General features: G+C 40.9%; 1 pseudogene; it reads right to left on the bottom strand.

The window, feature by feature from the left end:
* Positions 1-17,677: 17,677 nt before the first annotated feature.
* LOC137096864 (triosephosphate isomerase pseudogene) lies at positions 17,678-18,398 on the bottom strand (annotated as a pseudogene).
* Positions 18,399-23,587: the final 5,189 nt, after the last annotated feature.

Here is a 23,587-nt window from a genome sequence, read left to right as displayed (position 1 = left end):
ATAGACCACAACAGTTCTAGTTTCTGATACAGAACATATGTAATTCAGTAGTCACCATCTGCTCGCCCACAGAAAACCATATTTAATAAATCTCGGCGCTATAAGAGGGTTTCGTGAGACCAGTCATTCTTGTTGTAATGATTTACTAATGGTGAGGTAGTGGACCATATTTTAGCTCTTGCAGACCACTGGTGGTCCACAGACCACAGGTTGGGAACCACTGCTATAGACTAATTTATCCACTCTACTACAAGACAACACAAACTGAGATTATTCTGAAATAATGGCATAGAGATTTTACCTGTCCCATCTTTTTTTTATAATAGTTTTTTATTAAGATTTTAAGAATAACATTGAAAGAGGGAGAATATTAAAAAAGATGATAGGAAAGTAGGAAAAAAGTAAGAGGTACATCCCCCTACCCCCAAGTCCACCAGAGAATACAAAAATATAAAAGACACCAAAAAGAAAAGAAAAAAACCGAAAGAAAAAAAAAGAAAAAAAAATAAGATAAAAATTGACTTCCATCTTACCTGTCCCATCTTAATCAACATGAATTACAATGGAGTGGTATTGTAAACTCTTTATCATTTCTGACACTGTGGGATGGTACACTCTGTACCCGTGTAATGGCACATCAGCATGGTGATAAATCTTTTATAGGTTTAATATTAATTTTAAAGGTACTATCCAAGGTTCTCTTAAGCTATACTACTCCTTTGACATGCTGAAACCTGACTTCAAAATAAGTTCAGATTGTTCCTAGTGGTTTGATTCCAACAGTGTTGCCTTCAAAAAAATCATTCAAATCTTTTGGGAAGACAGATGGACAAACTTCAAAGTTCTAGAGGAAGCAAATACCACCAGCATTGAAATAATGCTGGTGCTCATGGAGTTTGAAGAGGAGGGAAACAAGGTGAAAGGGAGAAGGAGGAAGGTGTGTCAAGCAGATGCTTGTCATGACTGCCTTCCATCTGGAAATCTATATCCTCAATGAGACCGATTGTTTGGATCCAGAATAGGCTTTCACAGTCACTTATGGCTCCACCACCATTACTCTATCTCTGGAAAACAATCACCCTCAGTCACAAGTGTTTGCACATTTTGATGAGTGGTTTGAGTGTTGGACTACAACTCTGAAATACCAGTGTTGGAATCCCCAGTTAGCCATGAAAACCCAGATGATTTTTGGGCAAGTGACACACTCTCAGCCTCAGAAAATCCCATAATAGGGTCACCTTACAGTTGTGAAAAGTCAGAAATGACTGCAAGGCACGTAACAAGAAACAACCTGTTGGATAGTTCTTTCAGACTAAAACTCAAAGTGTATTCATCATTCCACTAACATGGAAACCTCCAGCCATCACTGTTCTACCTAACCTCTCTGTTTTTGCAGCCTCAGGAAGACACCAAAGGGGGTGGTTGGTAGTCAAATCTGTGGGTCTGTGTTTCCTAAACCTGGAAACTTCTCTCCTGACTGCCCAATGGCTGTTTTCCAAGGAGGAACCAATGCATCAAAAGCAAGACATAAATTCCTAATGCTGTTCAGACTTGCCAGGCTGCACATTCCATTGAACACAATAGGATGTACTTTTGGGGCAACATAGAATCATAGAAAGGCCCTAAGTCATCTTGGGGAGATAGGGTGGGTTATACAAAAAGAATGGAATCATGGAGTTGGAAGAGACTGCATGGGCCATCTAGGCCAACCCCTTTCCAGGCAGGAAAAGCACCATATGCATTTATGTATTTACTGTACTTATACCCCATCCTTCTCACCCCAAAAAGGGAATCAGGGCAGCTTATAAACTATGGCAATAATTCAATGCCAAATTCAGACAATAGCAATATCAGTGAAACACAATATTATAAAAAAATAATTATATATATATAAATTAGAATAGTCTTTCAAACAATTAAACATATCAAACATAGGCTAGCACCAACTGAGCTTTGTAAAATTGAACCAATTGCTTTGCCGTTCTATGTCATACTTATGGATCATATTAATCCCCAAAGGCTTGCTTAAATAATCAGGTCTTAAGATTCTTCCTGAAGCGTACGAGCAAGGGGGCTGTTCCGATGTCACTGTGGAAGGAGTTCCACAGCTACGGGGCCACCACTGAGAAGGCCCTGTCTCTCATTTCCGCCAACCATACCTGCAATGAAGGCAGGACCAAGACCAGGGCCTCCCTAGAAGATCTTAATAGTTTCACTGGATAATAAAGAGAAATACATTCGGACAGGTAAGCTGGACCATAAAAGTACATTTTTGTGTTTCGGCATGTATAAGGTGGTGCTATATGATTTATATTGCCAAGTTAGGTATTGTGAGAAGAGAAATCACAGTGATGTCCAGAAGGGAGGGAATATTCAGCCTATTTTTTAAAAAAAAGCATTTTGAAGGTGTGAGTCATGGAGAGAAAAAAGGACAAAGCAGTAGAGGGGGAGAAAGAGGAGGAGTGGGAGAAAGAACGCTGCGGTTCTTTTCATTATGAAGCAGCGTGGTGCAAGGATTACTAAATTTATTTTTGTGTTTTCTAGCGCTGAATGTGTTTCCACGCATCATTATGGAAGTCGGACTTTAGTACGCTCCCCAAATAGAAAGGCACAGATTTATCGTCACAATAGCAGCTGCTTTCAGCACAGTAACATCTGACTCAAATAGCTGAAATGTAGTGGGATGGAAGACATTTTTTAAAAGCTGGTACTATTCTGAATAACCTTTGCCAACAGAGTATTCTTAGAATATATGTATATATAAAAAACAAGTAGTCACACAAAGCAATAAAAATGCATGCAAGAAAAAACTATGAGGAGGTAGATTTTGTGCTCTTTTCACCCTTAGTATTACTTTGCTCTTTCGATTAGCTGCCTTGAGTCACTTTATTGAATGAAAGGTGGGAAGAAAATCAAGAAAAGGAGGAGGAGGAAGACACAATATCCCCTTATTGGGATGTTGTGCCTTTATCTGTTTTATTATTGGGAGAAAACAGATAAAGCAGAAAATATGATGATGGATCTGTTTTCATACTTATTTTCATATCAATCCTGGGTATAGATTAGTCTCTCCCCCACCCCATCGTATCAGAAAGATAAGGTCAACACATGTGCAAGTATGTATCTTCAAGTCACCTTACAACTTATGGTGACCCCATGCATTTTATTGGGTTTGCTTATGTAAGGGATACTTAGAGGTAGTTTGGCCAGTTCCTTCCTCTAAAATATAGCCTACAGCATTTGAGATTCATTGGCCAACCAAGTACTAACTAGACATGTCCCCGATTAGCTTTCAAGATCAGACAGGACCTGAGGTTTTAGTGTAGGGTCAACAGAACACTTGCACATTACCAAAAAAAAGAGAGAGAGAGAGAAGTGGAAAGAATAATTAGTCCTGGAGAAAATTTGTATATGTTTGGTGGCATATAAATTTTATGTATGTCTTATTTTAATGGTTTATAATTGATAGTTCATAGTTATATGTAGTAATTAGTTATTATTATTTCTTTGTGTTCTATATATTGACATTGAATTTTTTGCCATTAGTATGTTTTAAATTGCCTTGAGTCCCCCCAGGGGTGAGAAAGGTGGTATATAAATACAGTAAGTAAATAAATAAATATGTTTGGAAATGATCTAGAGGTCTTTGTAGATCACCAACTAGTAATGTGTCAATACTACGATGCAGCAAAAATGGCCAATATAATTCTAGGTTGGCTCAACAGCATTGTAATGTCCAGATCAAGTGAAATAATAGTAGCACTGTATTCTGCTTTGATGAGCCCTTGTACTCAATCCTGTGCTAAGCATCACACTTTAGGAAGTTGATGAAGGAGATAGATGAAAGTTGGCCTCTGAAATCCTATTTAATGAAATTTATGAAAATAAGTTCTTTTCCTCACCAGGTCTTTGCCTGATTTTAATTATTCATATGTATAGCTATCATAAAATATACCGTTGGTGCCTTACGTATGTGCAAGTTCCACTATGGAAGTAAATCAATATTTGTTTCTGATGCCAAACTTCAATATTTAGTTAAAGGAAGTGGAGTGAAGCATGTGGTGCTACCGTACATGGTTGCTCATTGTGAATCCATGTGCATGCTCATTGTGCATGGTTGTACACTGAGGCACATACCTTCCATCTCCCTATTACTCCTTTTGATTCCCACTTTCTCATTTTGTCCCAATCCTGCCCCCTTTAACCCTACTTTGCCTCCTTAATTGACTTCAATTGCTACAAAGTGAGTTCAAAGTGCAAAAGTAGTTTGTACTGAACTCAATCTGAGAAAGGGAGAGGAAGATTTGCACATTTATTTATGCAATGTTGTAATTCTCTAGTGAGGTAGGAGTGCATAACTGCTGCATTATCCTATACACATAAAGTTATACTCCATCTCCTTGATATAGGATCTTGGCCATTACATTTTAATACTTACATGCATACTTACTTACTTACTTACTTACTTAGGCAATCCCTTCTTGACTGAGTAAGATTGTCTTCCAGATTCGGTGTACTGGCAGAGACTCCATAGGTGACTGTGAAGCCCTATTCTTGACCTGTATGTTCTTCCGCAGTGAGGGCATCAGTTTCAAGATGGAAAGCGGTCCTGGTCTGGGTTGGCTTGACGCACCTTCCTCTTGGCACATTTCTCTCTTTCACCCTCCATTTATGCCTCTTCAAATTCCACAGCACTGCTGGCCAGCAACCTCTCTACAAAAATCCATAGGGATACCAAGGTGCTTGTTTATAAAGCTATTGTCCTCCCAATCATGCCATGTGCCTACAAAACACAAACCATCTACAGACATCATATGCAATTCCTGGAAAGATTCCATCAGCGTTGGAATCCTGCAAATCTCCCAGAAAGACAAATGGACAAATGTCAGCATGCTCAAACAAGCAAAGACCACCAACATTGAAGCGATGTTCCTCCACCATCAACTCCACTGGACCAGCCACGTTGTCCGAATGCCCAACCACTGTCTCCCAAAGCAGTTGCTCTACTCCGAGCTCAAGAACGGGGAAAGGAAGGTTGGAGGACAGGAAAAGAGATTTAAAGACAGGCTCAATGTGAACCTTAAAAACTGTGGCATAGACACAGAGAATTGGGAAGCCCTGGCCCTTGAGTGCTCTAGTTGGAGGTCAGCTGTACATTTTAATAGTCATTATGTTAACAAGATGCTTACAAAATAAATTTATTTCTTCATAAATACATATAAATAAACCCCCTATGGTGGAGCCCCCGGTGGTGCAGTGGGTTAAACCCCTGTGCCGGCAGGACTGAAGACCGACAGGTCGCAGGTTCGAATCCTGGGAGAGGCGGATGAGCTCCCCCTACCAGCTCCAGCTCCTCAAGTGGGGACATGAGAGAAGCCTCCCACAAGGATGATAAAACATCAAAACATCCGGGCGTCCCCTGGGCAACATCCTTGCAGATGGCCAATTCTCTCACACCAGAAGCGACTTGCAGTTTCTCAAGTCTCTCTCCTGACACGCCAAAAAAAAACCCCTATAGTTTGCCAATTTCTTTATTGGGCAGCTTTCAGGGCAGAGGTGTCTTTTCCCTGGATCCAAACATTTAAAAGAACCAGCATTACCAAACCTTTTTATTGTTGTAATATCCTTTAGGTTTCACTTGCATTCTTCCCATTCTGCCCATCATCATTCCCTGTCAGTACATACACACACACCTTACTTTCAAAGAAAAGTTGAAAATAAAACCCGAACATAACAGCTCTGTGTTTGTGTCATGCAGCATCACTCTCACAAGGGAGCTGTGACTTCCTTCTCCTGCTTTTCTTTTCAAAAGAGAGAAAGAGGAGAAGAAGAAAAGAAAGTGGGGGGAAAGGACATATTTTGTTATTTTCAGCACTCCGTTACCTCAAGCATGATAAAACATTGGCTATTGTCAGACTGAATTGTTGTTGTTTATGAAAGAGAGAAAACATGACACCCATTTCAGAAGAAAACATCACACAGAAATTGTTCGTGCAAAGTCATCTTGGTTTTGCAAAAGTGTCTTTGGGAAGGACATCTTCTCTCCCTTCTCATTTGTCTATACCCAAAGCTTTCAGAAACCTGTTAACTATAGATTTGCCCCTTTCTTCTTTCTAAGTTCACTTTGGGCTGGGAAAGGGGGATTCTAGGAAAAGCAAGGGTGAGCAATCCAGCAGTTGGGACGGACAGATCAATTCAATTCAATTAAAAAATAAATTATCAAAGTTTTTCACATTCCTGATCTCCAAAAATAAGGGTAATCCCAGGAAAAAAAACTGACTGGAACCAAGTTGTGGAATACTTAAAACAAAACCTAAAGAAAATACTTATATGAGGAAGAAAAGAACATATACCAGGACATAAAAAAGAAAAGAAGGGAGGGGGAAAGAACAAAGAGCAAGAGGGAAAGAAGGAAAAGGCAGAAACCTCAAAGAAGATACCCAGGACTCAAGAAATACAATTTTTATATATTTTATATTTTTCTATTCTCCTTTTTTCTCTTTTCTTTCCTCTATTCTCTCCCTCTTCCTTCTTTTTCATCTTTTCTTTCTTCTATCTCTATCTTATATATATATATATATATATATATATATATATATATATATATATATATCTCCACACTTATTTAGTTTTATTTTTGCTTTTAATTTTAATGATTTCAATGAAAACTTTCAATAAAGTTTTTTTTTTTTTAAGTTTTTAAATTTGCCTATAGGGAAAAAATGGTATATACTCAGAGCCATTTTTAAGCAAACGTATCAAATGAAATTCCCACACAAGCTGAACTCAATTAGTAAAGCCATTCCTAACATGCAGAAGAGTTCACCTATATATATATGTGTGTGTGTGTGTGTGTGTGTGTATATATATATATATAATGTGTCTATTATTTATTTATTTATTTATTTATTTATTTATTGAAGGAATTTCATTTGTCATCTCACAATTCACATGGGTCAAACGTTTTTTAAATAACCAATGAATACCAATTGAAATACATCTTGATCCCTGTATCCACACGTCCCTGAACTTACTATGGAAACAGAATACAAAAGAGCTATTATTTGTTTGTTTGTTTGTGGTGTTTGTATACTGCCCTTAATTTATAGTTCACATACAATCAAAGAGCATTCTGAACCCCACCAACGATGGAATTGAACCAAGCTTGGCACACAGAACTCCCATGACCAACAGAAGATACTGGAAGAATTTGGTGAATAATGACCTTGATTTTGGAGTTGTAGTTCACCTACATCCAGAGAGCATTGTGGACTCAAGAAATGCTGGATCTGAACCAAACTTTGCATGAATTCTCAATATGCTGAAATGTGAACACAGGAGTTTGCAGAAAATAGACCATGACATTTGGGAGTTGTAGTTGCTGAGATTTATAGTTCACTTACAACCAAAGAGCATTCTGAACCCCACCAACAATAGAATTGGGCCAAACATCTCACACAGAACCCCCATGATCAACATAAAATATTGTGCTTTCTGATGGTTTTTGGCAGCCCGCCATGGGTCTTGACCCCCAGGTTGAGAAACACTGGCCTAGAGGAACATTCCAGGAAGGTTTGGTGAGATCCGGATATGCTGAATGTTCAAAGAGCATTGAGCATCTCTTGTAAGTAAAACATGAAAACGATGTTGTGATATGGAATAGAGTAACCTTGAGAAAAAGATGGCTGGCTTCAACAGGAGCCCTCTGCACTGCAACATGCATTGCAAGAAATACATGATAAGGTACATAAAGAGACGCTAAGCATTTTCTTTCCTTGGCGCCACTATCGTTTAAGTTCAATCAATTTGTAGAACTCTTCTTTCCCCTTAAAACTAAAGGGCTTTGTAGGAATCCCTTTTTCTTCAATGGCTCCTCCTGACGCAGTCACCTCCCTTTCCCCTGCAAAGGCAGGTGCTCCAGCCTTTGCATTTTCTGCTTGGGAAAGTCCGGAGTACCAGAGCTGGCAAGGATTCAGCAATGCAGTGGAAAAGTTACCAGCCTTCTGAGCTGGGAACAGGAAGACTCCAGCTTGCTCTGTGTAGCTGCTCTACGTGGAACTGGCAAGACAATAAATAAAACCAGCAGTTTCTGTCTAGACCTCCCCTGCTGTTCTGGAGAAGAAGAGGGTTTGCAGTCAGGCAACCCGCGTGGGTGAAATCCTAATAGAGCCACCGACATCAGACTCGCTGGATTCACCCCACTGCCACACCGTGTCCCATCAATAAAAGTTTCACATTTGAAGGGCTCCCTTCTGAGATTTAAGAGAGCTGTAATAACTCCAGCTGTGTGCTTCCCTGCAGCAAAACAACCAACACATGACTTAAAGCAGAAAAGAGGCAAAGTTTATTATTAACTAGCAAAATGCCAGATGTTATTAGGGGTTGTATCAAGGAACTGTGGAAGCAGGAAGCCGAAGTGGATCTTTACTTATGCTTGTTCAGTTTCATGCTGCATATACAATATGTTATTTTCATTATCTCTAATAAATAATAATAACACATTTTATTTGTTACGTGCCTCTCCTCAAGGCTCAACACGGGATACAGCACAATAAAAATGCCATAGATAAAAATATATAAAAGCACATACATTGAAAGACATAGACCTAAGATTAAACACATTAAAATAATTCATACCAATAAAATGTAAATGTAAGTTAATATTTATTTATTTACAATATTTATATTCTGCCTTTCTCACCCTGACTCAAAGCAGATTACAATGCACATATACATGGCAAACATTCAATGCCATTAGACATACAACATATATAGACAGACACAGAGGCAATTTAACATTCCAGCTTTCTGGCTTCATGATGGTATGCTCGATTCTGGCCACGGGGGGAGCTGCCGCTTCACCGTCCACTTGTGACATCAAGTCCTTGATAGAGTACTTCCTCATTCTTCCACACACTGCTGGAAGTTTTTATGGTGTTGTAAATTAGTTAAATTAGCCTCTCCGCGTAAGGCGGTACCTAAATTTCCTACTTGACAGATACAAGTGTCTTTCGGGCTGCATAGGCAAGCTAAATTATTAATAGTCAATGCTCAATGTCAATAGCTCAATGTCAATAGCTCAATGACCCGGGCTGACTTCAAACTCATTGTTGCATTTCAGAACAGGAAAAGCCCTCTGAGTTTAAACACCACAATCATAGGAAGGTTCCCCAATGGACAGAACGGGAGAGGAAAAGTTAGAGCCAGAGTACCAGCACCAATAAGGCCCTCTTCCAAAAAGTTGCCCACATAGTCAAAGCCATGGTATTCCCTGTAGTAATCTACAGATGTGAGAGCTTGACCTTAGGGAAGGCTGAGTGAAGGAAGATAGATGCTTTTGAACTGTGATATTGGAGAAAAGTTTTGAGAGTGCCTTGGACTACGAGAAGATCCAACCAGTCCATCCTCCAGGAAATAAAGCCTGGCTGCTCATTGGAGGGAAGGATACTAGAGACAAAGTTGAAGTACTTTGGCCACATCATGAGGAGACAGCAAAGCCTAGAGAAGACAATTATGCTGGGGAAAGTGGAAGGTAAAAGGAAGAGGGGCCGACCAAGGGCAAGATGGATGGATGGCATCCTTGAAGTGACTGGGCTGACCTTGAAGGAGCTGGGCGTGGTGACGGCCGACAGGGAGCTCTGGCGTGGGCTGGTCCATGAGGTCACGAAGAGTCGGAGATGACTGAACGAATGAACAACAACAAACCAAAAAGTTGCAATGATATTATTATTCATCAGATGATATACTTTAAGAATGTAGGCATAGTAGCTTTGTTATGACTTATCTGGTGAATTCATAACTGATAAAACAATGGGCTTAATGCTCTTTTTTGCTTTCATGTATTCTCTTTCTTTTTTATCCTTCCAATTGATTCTAGTGCTGAAAAACACAGGGGGGAATAAACAAGTGATAAATACAGCTGCATACCATGTCCTCAGCTAAACAGCTAATAAAAGCATAAGGATACTAAGACATCCTCAACCTTCACAATAATTTTTGTGAAGTGACGGGAAATCTGATAGCATGCCCCTGATTATTTTCTGAGTTGCTGTTGACTTTTAAGTCCTGCTGTTCAGCTAAATGATGGGAAATAAAATCTTTAGAGGTATTTGTAGAAGTAAAGTGTGGGTGAGTGCATGGGGATCATACAGTGAGCTTCATCTACTGCCTTCAAACACCCCCGTGAACTATTCCAGAATTGCATATATTCTACCTGAGAAAATTGAGCAATTTGTCTGGGTCTGGGAGTTGGCATGGAGAGGTGATATATGAATTCAACCTTTCGGTTGAAAATGGGGGGAATGATTGAGATGTATATATTATCACCCAGCAAGCTGAATTCATCTCATTATGCCCAATACCGCAGCAACATTGACAGGAGCATTGTGTCCCAAGAAAGCAAGCTGTGGAGCTGTGAGACCAGACGAGTCATTACTTGAAAGTGGCGTAAGCTGTACACAGCTTGTTTTCTTTTAAAGAGAATAAAGATGGGCACTTGACTGTCTCAGGCTTACAGGCAAGATCACCCTCTTCCCTTCTTAGAATTATCCAAACTGCTGAGAGTCACAGAATCCCATGCACACACACAAACACACCTCAACTTTCAGAAAGGATCGGGTTTCTTTGGAAAGTGTGTGTGGAGAAGAGGTATTTCACCAAGCTTTATGTAGTATGGCTTGAGCGTCCTTTATCTGAAATTCAAAATTGGCTGTATGGGTGGCTTTCAGGTGGTTCAATGTACACCGATTTTTCATGAATCACCTTTAGGCTGGGTTGCTGTAGGTTTTTCGAGCTTTATGGCCATGGTCTAGAAGCATTCTCTCCTGACATTTTGCCAGCATCTATGGCAGGCATCCTCAGAGATTGTGAGGTCTGTTGGAAACTACGAAAATTGGGTTTATATATCTGTCCAGGGTGGGAGAAAGAACTCTTGTCCATTAGAGTTAGGTCTCAATGTTTCAACTGGCCACCTTGATGAGCATTTGATGGCCTGATAGTTTTTAGGTGTGGCTTTTTACTGCCTAGGAGAATCCTTTGTTGAGAGGTGATTGGGTATTTCTAATTGTTTCTTGTCTGGAGTTCCCTGCATTTGGTGGTGAATCAAGGAACATGAAAGGCACTGCAGACTAGCTCTAACAGACAAGAGTTCTTTCTCCCACCCTGGACATTCCACAGATATACAAATTTTCCTAGTTTCCAACAAATCTAACAACCTATGAGGATGCCTGCCATAGATGCAGGAGAAACGTCAGGAGAGAATGCTTCTAGAACACGGCCATATAGCCCAAAAAACCTACAACAACCCAGTGATTCTGGCCATGAAAGCCTTTGACAATACACCTTTATGCTGTGTTTATAAGGTATATAAGAAACATAAATGAATGTCATGTTTATACTTGGAATTCATCTCCAAGATATCTCATTTTGTGCATACGATATGCAAATACAGCTGTTCCAAAGTTTTTAAAAAATCCATCATATTTCTAGTTGCACACATTTCAGCTATGGAATGCTTAACCTGTATAGATAAAGCAGGTTTAGAAAAACACCATTCAATCTCCAATACAAAACAAAAAGTCCCCAACATTCCTCATCACTTCAGGATGTATGAAGCATGTAAGAGTATGTTAATACAAAAACATAACAGTCTTTGGCAGAGCAGCACTTAATATCTAGTGAGAAATAGAACCTTAATTGAAAGATTTCATTTGCCCTATAAGTGTATGAAAATTGCTCTCTCTCTCTTTCTCTCTCTCTCTCCCAAGCTGGTTCCTTCATAGCTATTGCCATTTGATCCTTTCATTTTGAGATGCTGCCTTTTCTTCAGTCAGTCAGTCAGTCTACTCATCTACCTATCTGTCACCTATCAATAAGCACACTTGTGGAAAATTGCAAATAATATATATTTTTAGCAAGAAGGAAAAAGTTCAGGTAACCATGTTGATGCAGCCAGGTCTTGTATGGAACACTTGGAAGGGGGTTGGCTGTTGAATTGCAGAACTTGGAAAAGTTACCTTTTCAATCACTGTGCCCCTAATCCATAGCTAGCGTGGCCCAAGCATAGGTTGAGGACGTGACATGACACATCTCATATGAGTTGTGAAGAGGATGGTGACCACAAGCTACAAGGTGACCACTCCTTACGAAACAACATAGAGTAGCACCAATTCTTAGTTTCTTTAAACTGTTTGAACTCTGACATATCATACCAGAGAAAAACACAGGTGGATCACTCTGAAAGAAGCTCCTTGTGAAGAATTTGTAACTTAAGGCAGCTAGCTATCTACATGAAAACACCCATTAAAATTACAAATTGTAAATATTGCAAAATCCAACTATTGAAAATGATACATTACAAATGTCTGCTGTGATAAAATGGAAGCAGACACCACATAGCAGTCGAACCCCTGTTTCTGTTATCAGTTTGTATAAACCACACAGAGTCTTCCAGGCAACCTGAATACATTATGGGGCTGAGCCACATACTGAGCCCTAATTCAAAACTGATCCCAATATGTAGGAGTAACACAGCAAGAGAACAGCAGTTGTTGCTATGATGAAGTCAATTGTGATGATGAATAGCTTTGCTTATCACCAAGCCTGCAGGAAAACTAGATAATGTTGTGTGATGAAATATTTAATACAGTGAGCAGGGCGTACTCCAGAGAAATTTGGTTAGTGGAGGAACAGAGGAACGGATTAAAGGGGCTACACTTGTTTCCTAAACTGGTCTGAATAGCTGCCCTCATTCCTCAGGGCCCAACTTTGCATTCCTGTCCCAGTATCTTACTTTCATCAGCGACTCAAACTCTCTTGTCCTTGAAAAAATAATTTGATGTCATAAATAATTTGGACACTCAGTCCCGAGAGATCACAAAAGAGGCAGAGAAGGAGGCTGCTTCACTTTGGGCTGATTCACTGAAAACTTTCTCTCACAACATGATTTAAATTACTCACTGTATGACACGAAGGAGTGTGTATCATAGTCAATATACACAAGGACAACCAGAGGTTAAAGACTAGGTCAGAATCTATTCCTCTCTAAGGCATGGATGGTGAAGCTTTTCTGCCGAGGGGACAAATGTAAAAGCAGATGAGCAGAACCCAGATCTGTGAAATCATTATTTTTCTTCACCAGCATCTCCCAGAACCAAACAGGTGGGGGAAATGTGGTGCAACCGACTAACTGGGGATTTTGGGAGGTGTTATCCAAAACGTTTTTCTCCCAAAGCTCAGCACATGATCAGTGCTCCCCTCTCACCACCATCCACTCCTACCCATCCAATCTCATCTGCACTTCTATTCATTCTCACACATTCACCTTCTTCTCTTAATCTCAGACACTAATTCAATCATGCATCTGTCCATCCATCCTTACATCCATCTATTCAACATAAAACTGCTACACACAACTGACAAAACAGATCGCTGTGCTTGTGCTTTGCTAACCTGATAGGTTCCATAAAGATTGAAGATGCAGACTCTCTCTTGTCTTAGACAGCTGAATGGGCTGGCAATGTAGCTTTTTCCTTCACCACTGCTTATTTATATTTTCAGCAATGGTAGGGAGATCACAAGGAGGATATATGTGAATATTTTCTCCTTACAGTCATCCCTGTTCCTACCTCTTGGGAAATGATTGAGTAGCAACAAAGGAATGGTTCCAAATGCTGGCTTCCTCATGTTTAAGGTCTGCCAGAATGTCATCCTTTTCACCCTGTTCCCACCCAGATTGGGCTTCACTGAATCAAGCTACTGTAGGAACCCAGACACAGGAATAGACAGACCCTGGTACTAATTCAAATACAAAATAGGTTCCTTGTCTCCTTGGCCTTGCTTCCTTACCAAATGTTGGGTTCTCAGTTGTTGCTAGACTCCCGGCCAATATGCCCAATGGTGAAAGATTCTGCTAGTTATAGATCAACCTCCTCTGAGGACTCACAGGCTAGGAAGTATGGAAGTGGAGAAGATCAATACATGGACAAAACCACTCACCAATCCTCATCTAATCAAATGTAGGTGGAGAGCAATTCTGGCAAATGACACAAATAAGGCAGACTGAGAAATTGAGAAGTCTTCACTCCCATTTTCCCTCTTTTTTTTTTTTTTTTTTTTGACAGGGCCCATATTTCTATAGGTACCTATCAACTCAGGGTTGTTATGGCAACTCCCGTCATGCTTCCGTAACATGCATAATGAGAACAAAGTTCTAAAGATAATGTATTTGCCAAATGCTACTTGTTCAAGGTATGTGGCTAATCTTACACACCTGTATGTAGAGGAAACACCACTGAATTTTTTTTAGGACCAATGCATGTATCCCCCCTCCTTGCTGAGGATTCCCCCCTCCCCTTTGAATATATTCATTTGCCTACTTCAAGTGCCCATTAAATTTACAATGGTCATTAATGAATCCTCAATGTTGAAGATTGAAATTATTGTTTTATCCATGTTTTTAGATACACCAGTTGCTACCAGAACAATCAGGAATACCAAAGGTTGATCAGGATGATCTTTTTAAAGGATACGACTGGCATCCTGAGCTGTAGTTGTATATGTTCAGTATTGACATTTACAATTGTGGCACTATTGTCATGAGCTCTCCAAACTTATCTTGACAGCCAGCAACTGCATCAGATGATGTAGTTAGGGTACAGTAGGATGATGTTTCCAGCAGAATTCCTATGGCAACTTCTCATTTCATTAGAGATCATTGGAGAGGTTGAAAACCACATCTAGCAGTTTCTCAATCATTATCAGAAAAGACTTCAATCACTTAAGGCAGCTTAGATTTACATGTCCATAGCTGTTTTGCATTCATGATAATTGTTTAATCATACTTCTGACATTATTGCTGTGACATCATGCAACCTGTCTTATTGGGCAGAAGGAAATCCATTCTGCTAGCAGTTGTGGTATGGATGAATGATGTTTTTATCAGGTCATGGGAGATTATTTAGCTAATTTGCCTAAATAGCCGAGATAACAGTCAACCATAATAATTTGTTCCTGCTACTTTATCGTATTTTTAAAGCTGTTATGTTGTTATGGTTAAGTCATGAAACTCACTGGCCATCACTGGGCACATCCACACCGATCACTTATTTTAATTTATTTTATTCACTTTGTTTTATATCCCTCCCTCTCTCCCTCATAGGGAGTGGCTTAATGCAGTTTGAAAGCAGCTTGACAGTGCAATGTTTAGATGATGCAAAGTGTAGACCTGGGCAGCAATAGCATTAAGGACTGTTAAATTGGGATAAGCAAAGTTGTGGAACACTCTGAAATAGAGTGTATATTAATGTATATTAATTAGCATGGTGAAACTAATTAAGGGATGAGTGTTCCGTTGAGGGGACGGAAGCGGAGATGGAAAATAACATGAATAAATAAATTGATTCCTCCAGTGAAGCTATTTATTTATTTATTTATTTTTAAAAAAAACATTTATATTCCGCCCTTCTCACCCCGAAGGGGACTCAGGGCGGAGCACAGCATATATATGGCAAACATTCAATGCCGGGACACAAATTCTTATATATATACATGCATAAACATTAAAAACATTTATCAAAATATTAAAATACACCATTTAAAACTGTCCTAGTCATCCATGGTAATCTTTCCTATTGCTGCTTTATTACCCTGTCCTGAAAGCTTGGTCACAAAGCCAAGTTTTTACCATCCTTCTAAAGGACAGGAGAGAGGGGATTGACCTGATCTCACCAGGAAGGGAGTTCCATAGCCGGGGAGCAATCACCGAGAAGGCCCTGTCTCTCATCCCCACCAATCGTGCCTGTAACAATGGCAGGATGGAAAGCAGGGCCTCCCTGGAGGATCTTAATCTCCACGATGGTTCATAGGGATGCCTTCATAGAGAGAGATACTGTGAATCCTACGGTCCATTTACCACTAGGCTGTGTGGTACATACAGGGCCGTAGCCAGAAAAAAATTTCGGGAGGGGTTGAAATTTTCGGGGGGGGGGGGGGGGTTGAAAATTTCACCGGGGGGGTTGAAACCTGCCTCCTAGCTCACGCTGAAGCAAAGAGCACAGCAGGAGACAGAGCAGCCTTCAATAGCCTGCAGCTCCGCCCTTGTCAACCACCCCCACCAAGTCTGGCCTCCTTAATGAGAGCATTCAACATCCCCCACCCGAACTTGGTTGCATCACTACTGTTCTGTCGGGAGCTGGGCCTGTAAATAATTGTCTTTAGAACAGGATGTGCAACTTTTGCCCAGCGGGAAGCCAGGGGGCCTAAAGAGAAGTTCTCAGAGGTTTCCACCACAAACAGTCTTTAGATGGCTTGAGAAGTACAACAAAGTATTTTATTAATGAACAATCAAACAGAAACTTCTCTTGTCTTCAGTAAAGTTAAGCAAATGATTCCAAGCTTTTAGGCAACTGGTAAATTCCTAATCTTGCCCACGAAGAACAGGCAACTGTCTTCAATAACTTCTTTTTTAAAGGAAAATCCCCGTTTTAACTTCTCCTAGGCTGACTGTAATCTAACCCTTACTGATGTGGACTCCGCTACCGGGTCGAACTGCGTCTCGAACGTCGAGTTGACCTACCAGCAAGGCAGTAGATGTTTTCCAGCTGGAGTTCTTTGGTCTTTAGGGCTGTTTTCCTGGAAATTCTTTGGAGACTCTTAAGACCTTTCTTAAGGTCTTAAGGGTTGAAGCTTTTGTACAGGGGAAGCTTGCACACATCCTATATATAAGTTTACCTTGCTGAGACTAACTAAAAATGGCTCCCTTCCCAATTGCCCTGAGCAAGGGGTGGGACCAAAACTTAACAATGATGGACAGGTGACTTGCCCTATGACTGCAACCAAAGAAGCCACCTATCTGCAGAGTCCCTGAAACCTAGGACTGCAAGCAAACATTTAATATAAAGCAAATTAAGTTGGAGCTCCTGGTACAGCTGTACCAGAACAACTACATCGGCTATTGCTGCAAGTAATGACAGTGTGAATAAATTGCCAATATTTGCTTGAGACAGTGCTTGCAGTTCTGGAGGGACTCTTAATTTTTTGCATCTCATAGACTTAGCATGGGGATTTGGTTAACCAGTTAAAATTCATGAGTAAACCAGTTTTTTAAAAAAAATCTGAAATATTTCGGGGGGAGGGGGTTGAACCCCTAACCCCCCCCCCCCTCGCTACAGGCCTGGGTACATATAAGCACCTTTCCGTACTAAAACCTGTTTCAGCACTTTACATGTAACCATCTGCCCAATGGAATTGTTTCCTGACCTAAGCAGACAGTGTGAATGTGTCCCCAGAAATAAGGGCCACTGTACGGAGGTTTGAGCAGTCTTTCGCATTTTCCTTTTTTGGTATGGGGATATAAGTTGATTTTTTCCAGTCTGATGGCCATTCTTGTGTTTTCCATATTTGCTGGCATATGGCATGCATCACCTTGACAGCATCATCTTTTAAGATTTTAAACAGTTCAGCTGGGATCCCGTCGTCTCCTGCTGCCTTGTTGTTAGCAATGCTTTTTAATTTATTTATTATTATTTATTATTTGCACTTGTTAACCGCCACTCTCAGCCCATTCAACCTCACTCCTAAAAAATCCTAATTGTCAGTAAAAGAATGATATAAAACTTTAAATTCCTACCCAAAGTTCTCTGTAAAGGCCCTTTAAAAGAAACCAAATGGTGTACTCCCGCTATATTCCATTTGAAATATAAATGAGCAACTTCTTTATCAGAGCCTTCATTAGCTGAGATATATTGGCACCAACTCCGATGGCCCACATTGGCTGATCAGCAAGAACTACTTTACTCCAGTCCACATTATCAGCAGTAGCTTTAGTTTGTTCAACCACCACCTTTCCTGTGATGCTAGTCTCTTCCCCCATTCAGTTTTTCTCCAATGTGAGCAAGGATATCAATACCCTCATCCAAGGCATGGGCCACCTTGTGCCCAATGGGCTCATCTAACTCACCAAAGACTTGTCATCTCTCAGTGTGTCCCAAGATCACCCAAGTAGCTCCAATATCCTTTATCATGGCAGGACTTATTTCTCCTGTGAAAGCTGCCTTGACCATCTTAAAAAAAATTCTGTGCAGTCACACCAAACATGGCATCAAGCTTCTGGTGAGCAAAGTAGATGGAGGGAGCACCACAAATAACCTTTACTTCTGCAGAGGCTGTGGCCCTTTTGCCTGTCTGGATGGGCTCCCCCAAGATCAGTGGTTCTCAAACTGTGGGTCCCCAGGTGTTTTGGCCTACAAATCCCACAAATCCCAGCTAGTTTACCAGCTGTTAGGATTTCTGGGAGTTGAAGGCCAAAACATCTGGGGACCCACAGGTTGAGAACGACTGCCCAAGATCTTCTTGTCACCATTCATCTTCCAGTTCCCACCAACAAAGAGCATCATTAGCATTATGGTGTGGGTGCAGGTGGGTGGTGAGGAGGGTGGCAGAGGAGACAGCAAGTTCAAGCAGCACCACCACTCTACATAAACATTCTTGAAGAGCCTTATACAACTCAAGCACTGAAAAAAAATTTGGTCAAAATATTATGTTCCAACTGAGTTTCTGGTCCCGGGAGGATACAAAAGCAAGAAATAATGTAGCTGTCCCTGATTTAGAGAATCTCCAGAATGAAGTGAAATGAGACCTTTTGGAATGACTGTGTGTTGGCTTTCATTCCGCTTTTGAAAGACACAACATTGCCAAGGCAGAGTCAAAACAAAAGGCTTGTGATCAAAGTGCCTTGCGCTGACTCAGTGGTAAGGGTAAAAGGAATTGTTACAAAACTATGCCTGACCTCGGACTGATTCACTGGTCAAGAAGCAAATAAGACATCCTCTATTTTAATGTTTTCTAAAGAGGGAGGGGGGATCCTTTCACACAGAATTGTCATTCCACAAATCAAAACCTATTTTGTGTTTTCCATGTTTGTTAAAAAATAAAATGGCATTTTTTTGGGGGGGGGGCAAGTGCTCAAGAGCAGCTTCTTTGTTTTTTTATACTTGCAGTGGTGTTATTTTGCTTTGCTGTTGATTCTGAATCTGGATTGCAAGTATGGAGGAAAGGTCAGGGACTCTTGTTTCACCTTATTCTTGAATACGTGGTTAAAGCGGGCACTACGTAAATGAGAGAATGAAAAAACAGAACATTGGGTTTAAATAAAATGAATGTATTGACTGAGTGAACAGGGCTTTCTTCTCTATTTTTGTTCCCCCCCCTTTTTTCCCTCCACATCATCCCTCTGGGCAACAATGTTTTGAAAGCTTGAGGCAAGCTTTTAACTAAGCAGGGAATCACTCAAGTATTCTATCTTGCTCTGTGTCAGGTCACACATTCCATCAGAGTCTTTGCACAGAAAAGTAGAAAGTTGAGCACTTAAGAGAACATGTTGTCAGCTGCAAACAAGCCATTGCAACTGGAGGCCCCGTAACAATAAGCCATCTTACCATGTTTCCTCAAAAATAAGACACTGTCTTATATTTATTTTTCCTCAAGAAAACATACTATGGCTTATTTTCAGGGAATGTCTTATTTTTAGTAAGTATGGTACAACAATCACATCATCTCCTTAGAACCAGTACGTACCCTAAGATCATCCAGAGAGGCCCTTCTCTCACTTCTACTACCATCTCATGCGTGGTTGGTGGGGAAGAGGAGAGGGCCTTCTCGGTGATGGTCCCCCGGCTCTGGAACTCCCTCCCTAAGGAGATCAAACAAGCACCCACCTTGTCTACCTTCTGTAAGGACTTAAAAACCTGGGTGTTCCATTGTGCCTTTGATTTAGCAGTTCACCAGAGAATTGACTTGACCCTATCTATGCTCCTGCACTTTAGTTCGGCCTACCCCACCAGTCTCATAGACTCATAGAATCGAAGAGTTGGAAGAGACCTCATGGGCCATCCAGTCCAACCCCCTGCCAAGAAGCAGGAATATTGCATTCAAATCACCCCTGACAGATGGCCATCCAGCCTCTGTTTAAAAGCTTCCAAAGAAATAGCCTCCACCACACTCCGGGCAGAGAGTCCCACTGCTGAATGGCTCTCACAGTCAGGAAGTTCTTCCTCATGTTCAGATGGAATCTCCTTTCTTGTAGTTTGAAGCCATTGTTCCACGTCCTAGTCTCCAGGAAGCAGAAAACAAGGTTGCTCCCTCCTCCCCGTGACTTCCTCTCACATATTTATACATGGCTATCATACCTCCTCTCAGCTTTCTCTTCTTCAAGCTAAATATGCCCAGCTCCTTAAGCCGCTCCTCATAGGGCTTGTTCTCCAGACCCTTGATAATTTTAGTCACCCTCCTCTGGACACATTCCAGCTTGTCAATATCTCTCTTGAATTGTGGTGCCCTTTATCGCCAAGGTATATCAACACTTTATCACCAAGGTATTCTCTGTAGATTGGCACACTTGAATTTTTGCACCTTCCCTTGGCTCTACTTAAGAATTCATTGCATTACTTAGAATCATAGAATCAAAGAGTTGGAAGAGACCTCATGGGCCATCCAGTCCAACCCCCTGCCAAGAAGCAGGAATATTGCAATCAAATTCCGAGCCTAGACTCAGCCCGATTCTGTTTTTCATCCATGATATTGTTTTAATGTTATTGTTGTTCTGATTGTGTTGTGTTTTTATTTGATTGATTTTAATGCTGTTGTTTTTATCTTGATTCTTGGGCTTGTCCTCATGTAAGCTGCCCTGAGTCGCCTTGGGGAGATGGTGGAAGGATATAAAAATTTCATAATAATAATAATAATAATTATACAATCTGCATTTATGGGATGATCTCTCTGGGCTCACTGTAGCAGACTGTTTGCTGAAGCTTTCCCCCTATCTCCTGGTGTTTGTGTGGGGTGAGAGAGACCCACAGACTGTTAATGGTCAGTGCTGGGGAGAAGCAGCTTTATTGGTATTTTGGGGGGGGGGGGGTGAGAGAGGCCCACAGACTGTTGCTGCTTGGTGCTGGGGAGAGAGACCCACAGTGCTGAGTAAAATGTCAACCACAGCTTTACTTCTTCCCCCTGAGGACACACAATACCTCAAGCAGAGCATCCTGCTCCTCACGTTACTGAGGAGACTTTTGCTTTCACTGTCTGTGTCTCCCTCTGTGGCTCAGCTTGCAGCACACACAGAACAACTGGGACCTGATGGGGAGCCAGCCATGCCTATCACTATGTCTTATTTTCAGGGTGTGGCTTACAATAAGTTTATATTTGTTAAAATTGATCTTGATTTTAATTATTGTATTGTTTTTAAATGTTTTTGCACTACAAATAAGTTATGTGCAGTGTGCATAGGAATTCGTTCATTTAAAAAATAATAATAATAATAATAATCCGGCCCTCCAACAGTTTGAGGGCCTGTGACCTGGCCCTTTGTTTAAAATGTTTGAGGACCCCTGTCTTAGACTTCTGATTTCTTGACTCCATTGTGATTAATGGATTAATTCTGAGCCAAAGCATGGAAGATCTTGAGGTATTCCAAGCTTTTCATGTAGGCACTAAGTAAAAACATAGCTGTTTGTTATTATTTTTAATCTAGTCTCATTTATCTGAAGATGATTACGTGCACGATATTTTAAACATTTTTTTTCATTGTTTAAACCTGTTTTAACTTGTCCATGTTTCATCCATTTTTAGTCTGTTTCAATTATTTGGGTTATCTTGGGTTGTTTTAAGTAGCTTGCATTGATTATACTTGTATGTCTGGTTGCATTCCGTATAGACTACTGCAACACTCTCTACTTGGGGTTGCCTTTGAAGACTGTTCGGAAGCTTCAAATGGTCCAATGGGTGGCAGCCAGGTTGCTAACAGGAGCGGCGCCCAGGGAGCATACAACTCCTCTGTTGTGTCAGCTCCACTGGCAGCCAATCTGCTACCGAGCACAATTCAAAGTGCTGGCTTTAGCCTATAACACCCTAAACAGTTCCGGCCCTGCTTACCTGTCCGAACATATCTCTCCTTATGAACCCTCTAGGAATTTAAGATCTTCTGGGGAGGCCCTGATCTTGGTCCTGTCATCTTCACAGGCCCGACTGGCGGGGAGATAGGGCCTTCTCAGCGGTGGCTCCTCGGTTGTGGAATGCCCTCCCCAGGGACATTAGATCGGCCCCCACCCTCTTAACATTTCGCAAAAAAGTTAAAACCTGGCTATATGAGCAGGCTTTCCCAAACGCAGTGTAGCTGTTAAACTCTGATCTTGGAACAGTTGGACAACGCGACTGGATAATGATTGGTAATGAAATGCGGAGGACTTATGGTTTTTTATTATGTTTATTAATGTTATTTGTAACGAATTTTTATCCACATTAAATTTTTTAATGTTTAAATTATCTTTGTACTGCTGTGGGCATTGAATTGTGCCGCTTTGTAAACCGCCATGAGTTGCCCTCGGGCTGAGAATGGCGGTATAGAAGCATAGTAGGTCAGCTGTGACCAGCAGTGCTGCAGAATTCAAGGAGGCACGAGTGGAGGGTGAAAGAGAGAAACGTGCCAGGAGGAAGGCGCATCAAGCCAACCCTGACCGGGATCGCCTTCCACCTGGAGACCAATGCCTTCACTGTGGGAGAAGATGCGGGTCAAGAATAGGGCTCCACAGCCACCTACGAATCCACAAGGAAACCCGTCATGGAAGACCATCTTACTCGTCCAACGAGGGATCGCCTAAGTAAATAAGTAAGTAGCATAGTAAATAAATAAACAAATAAAATGTCACCCTAAGATCTTTTGAATGGGGATAGGATAGAAATATTTTAATAAACTGAATAAAAGAACGAATCATTAATAGCCCTGCATCAATTTTTCTGAGCACTTCTGTCTAGATTGGATATTAAAGGCCCAGTGAGACTCCATGGGGTGCTGGGGGCATTCTAGGTGAATTCTTATTGATCCAGCCGAAGTTGATTTCTCTGCAGATAATCACTCTGGTGTGTTGTTTGGAAGGGATCAAGGAAATAAACTACCTTAATCAGAGAGCTTTGTCTGCACACAGAAGAGCAGAAGCAGCTGGTGGTACAGGAGACTGAGCAAGAGAGCAGGTGGATAAGAAATCTGAAATGGCAACATGTCTGTGAAGTAGCCTAAAACCTAGGAGAGCCTGATTGAATGAATAATACATTCATAAAACAGGAGGAGTGTCTAGACATGGATTCACAGAGCACCTGCAGACATAACTTTCACAATACAGTCTTCAGTAATATGACCTATAATATGATCTTCAGAAAAAGAGTCACTGTCAATATCATGGTGTATGGATTTCCTTTGGGTGGAAAAATAGAGATGGGTCTTCCGCTTGATGTCTGCTACCTAATAGAATGACATCAATTCTGCTACCAAGCCCCAACACACTGGTGCTCTGGCCATTTCTTGAAAATTGATTTTAAAACAACAACAACAACAACATCTTGCCTCCCCCAACTAATCCATGAGTTTTTGCAAACTTTGTGGCTAAATAACATAGGGTGGGCATGGGTAGGAAGTAATGCAGTGTAGAAGATCAATCATAATAATTTGCATCACCCAGTGATTGTTCCAATAATAGTATCTTTCAATTTGCACAAACAATGTGATTGCCATGAGACAGCGAGCTTATATGATAAAATTCTC

The sequence above is a fragment of the Anolis sagrei genome, chromosome 4 (genome assembly GCF_037176765.1).
Source record: "Anolis sagrei isolate rAnoSag1 chromosome 4, rAnoSag1.mat, whole genome shotgun sequence".
In the NCBI taxonomy this organism is placed as follows: Eukaryota; Metazoa; Chordata; class Lepidosauria; order Squamata; family Dactyloidae; genus Anolis; species Anolis sagrei.
This window is presented reverse-complemented; position numbering and strand designations above follow the sequence as displayed.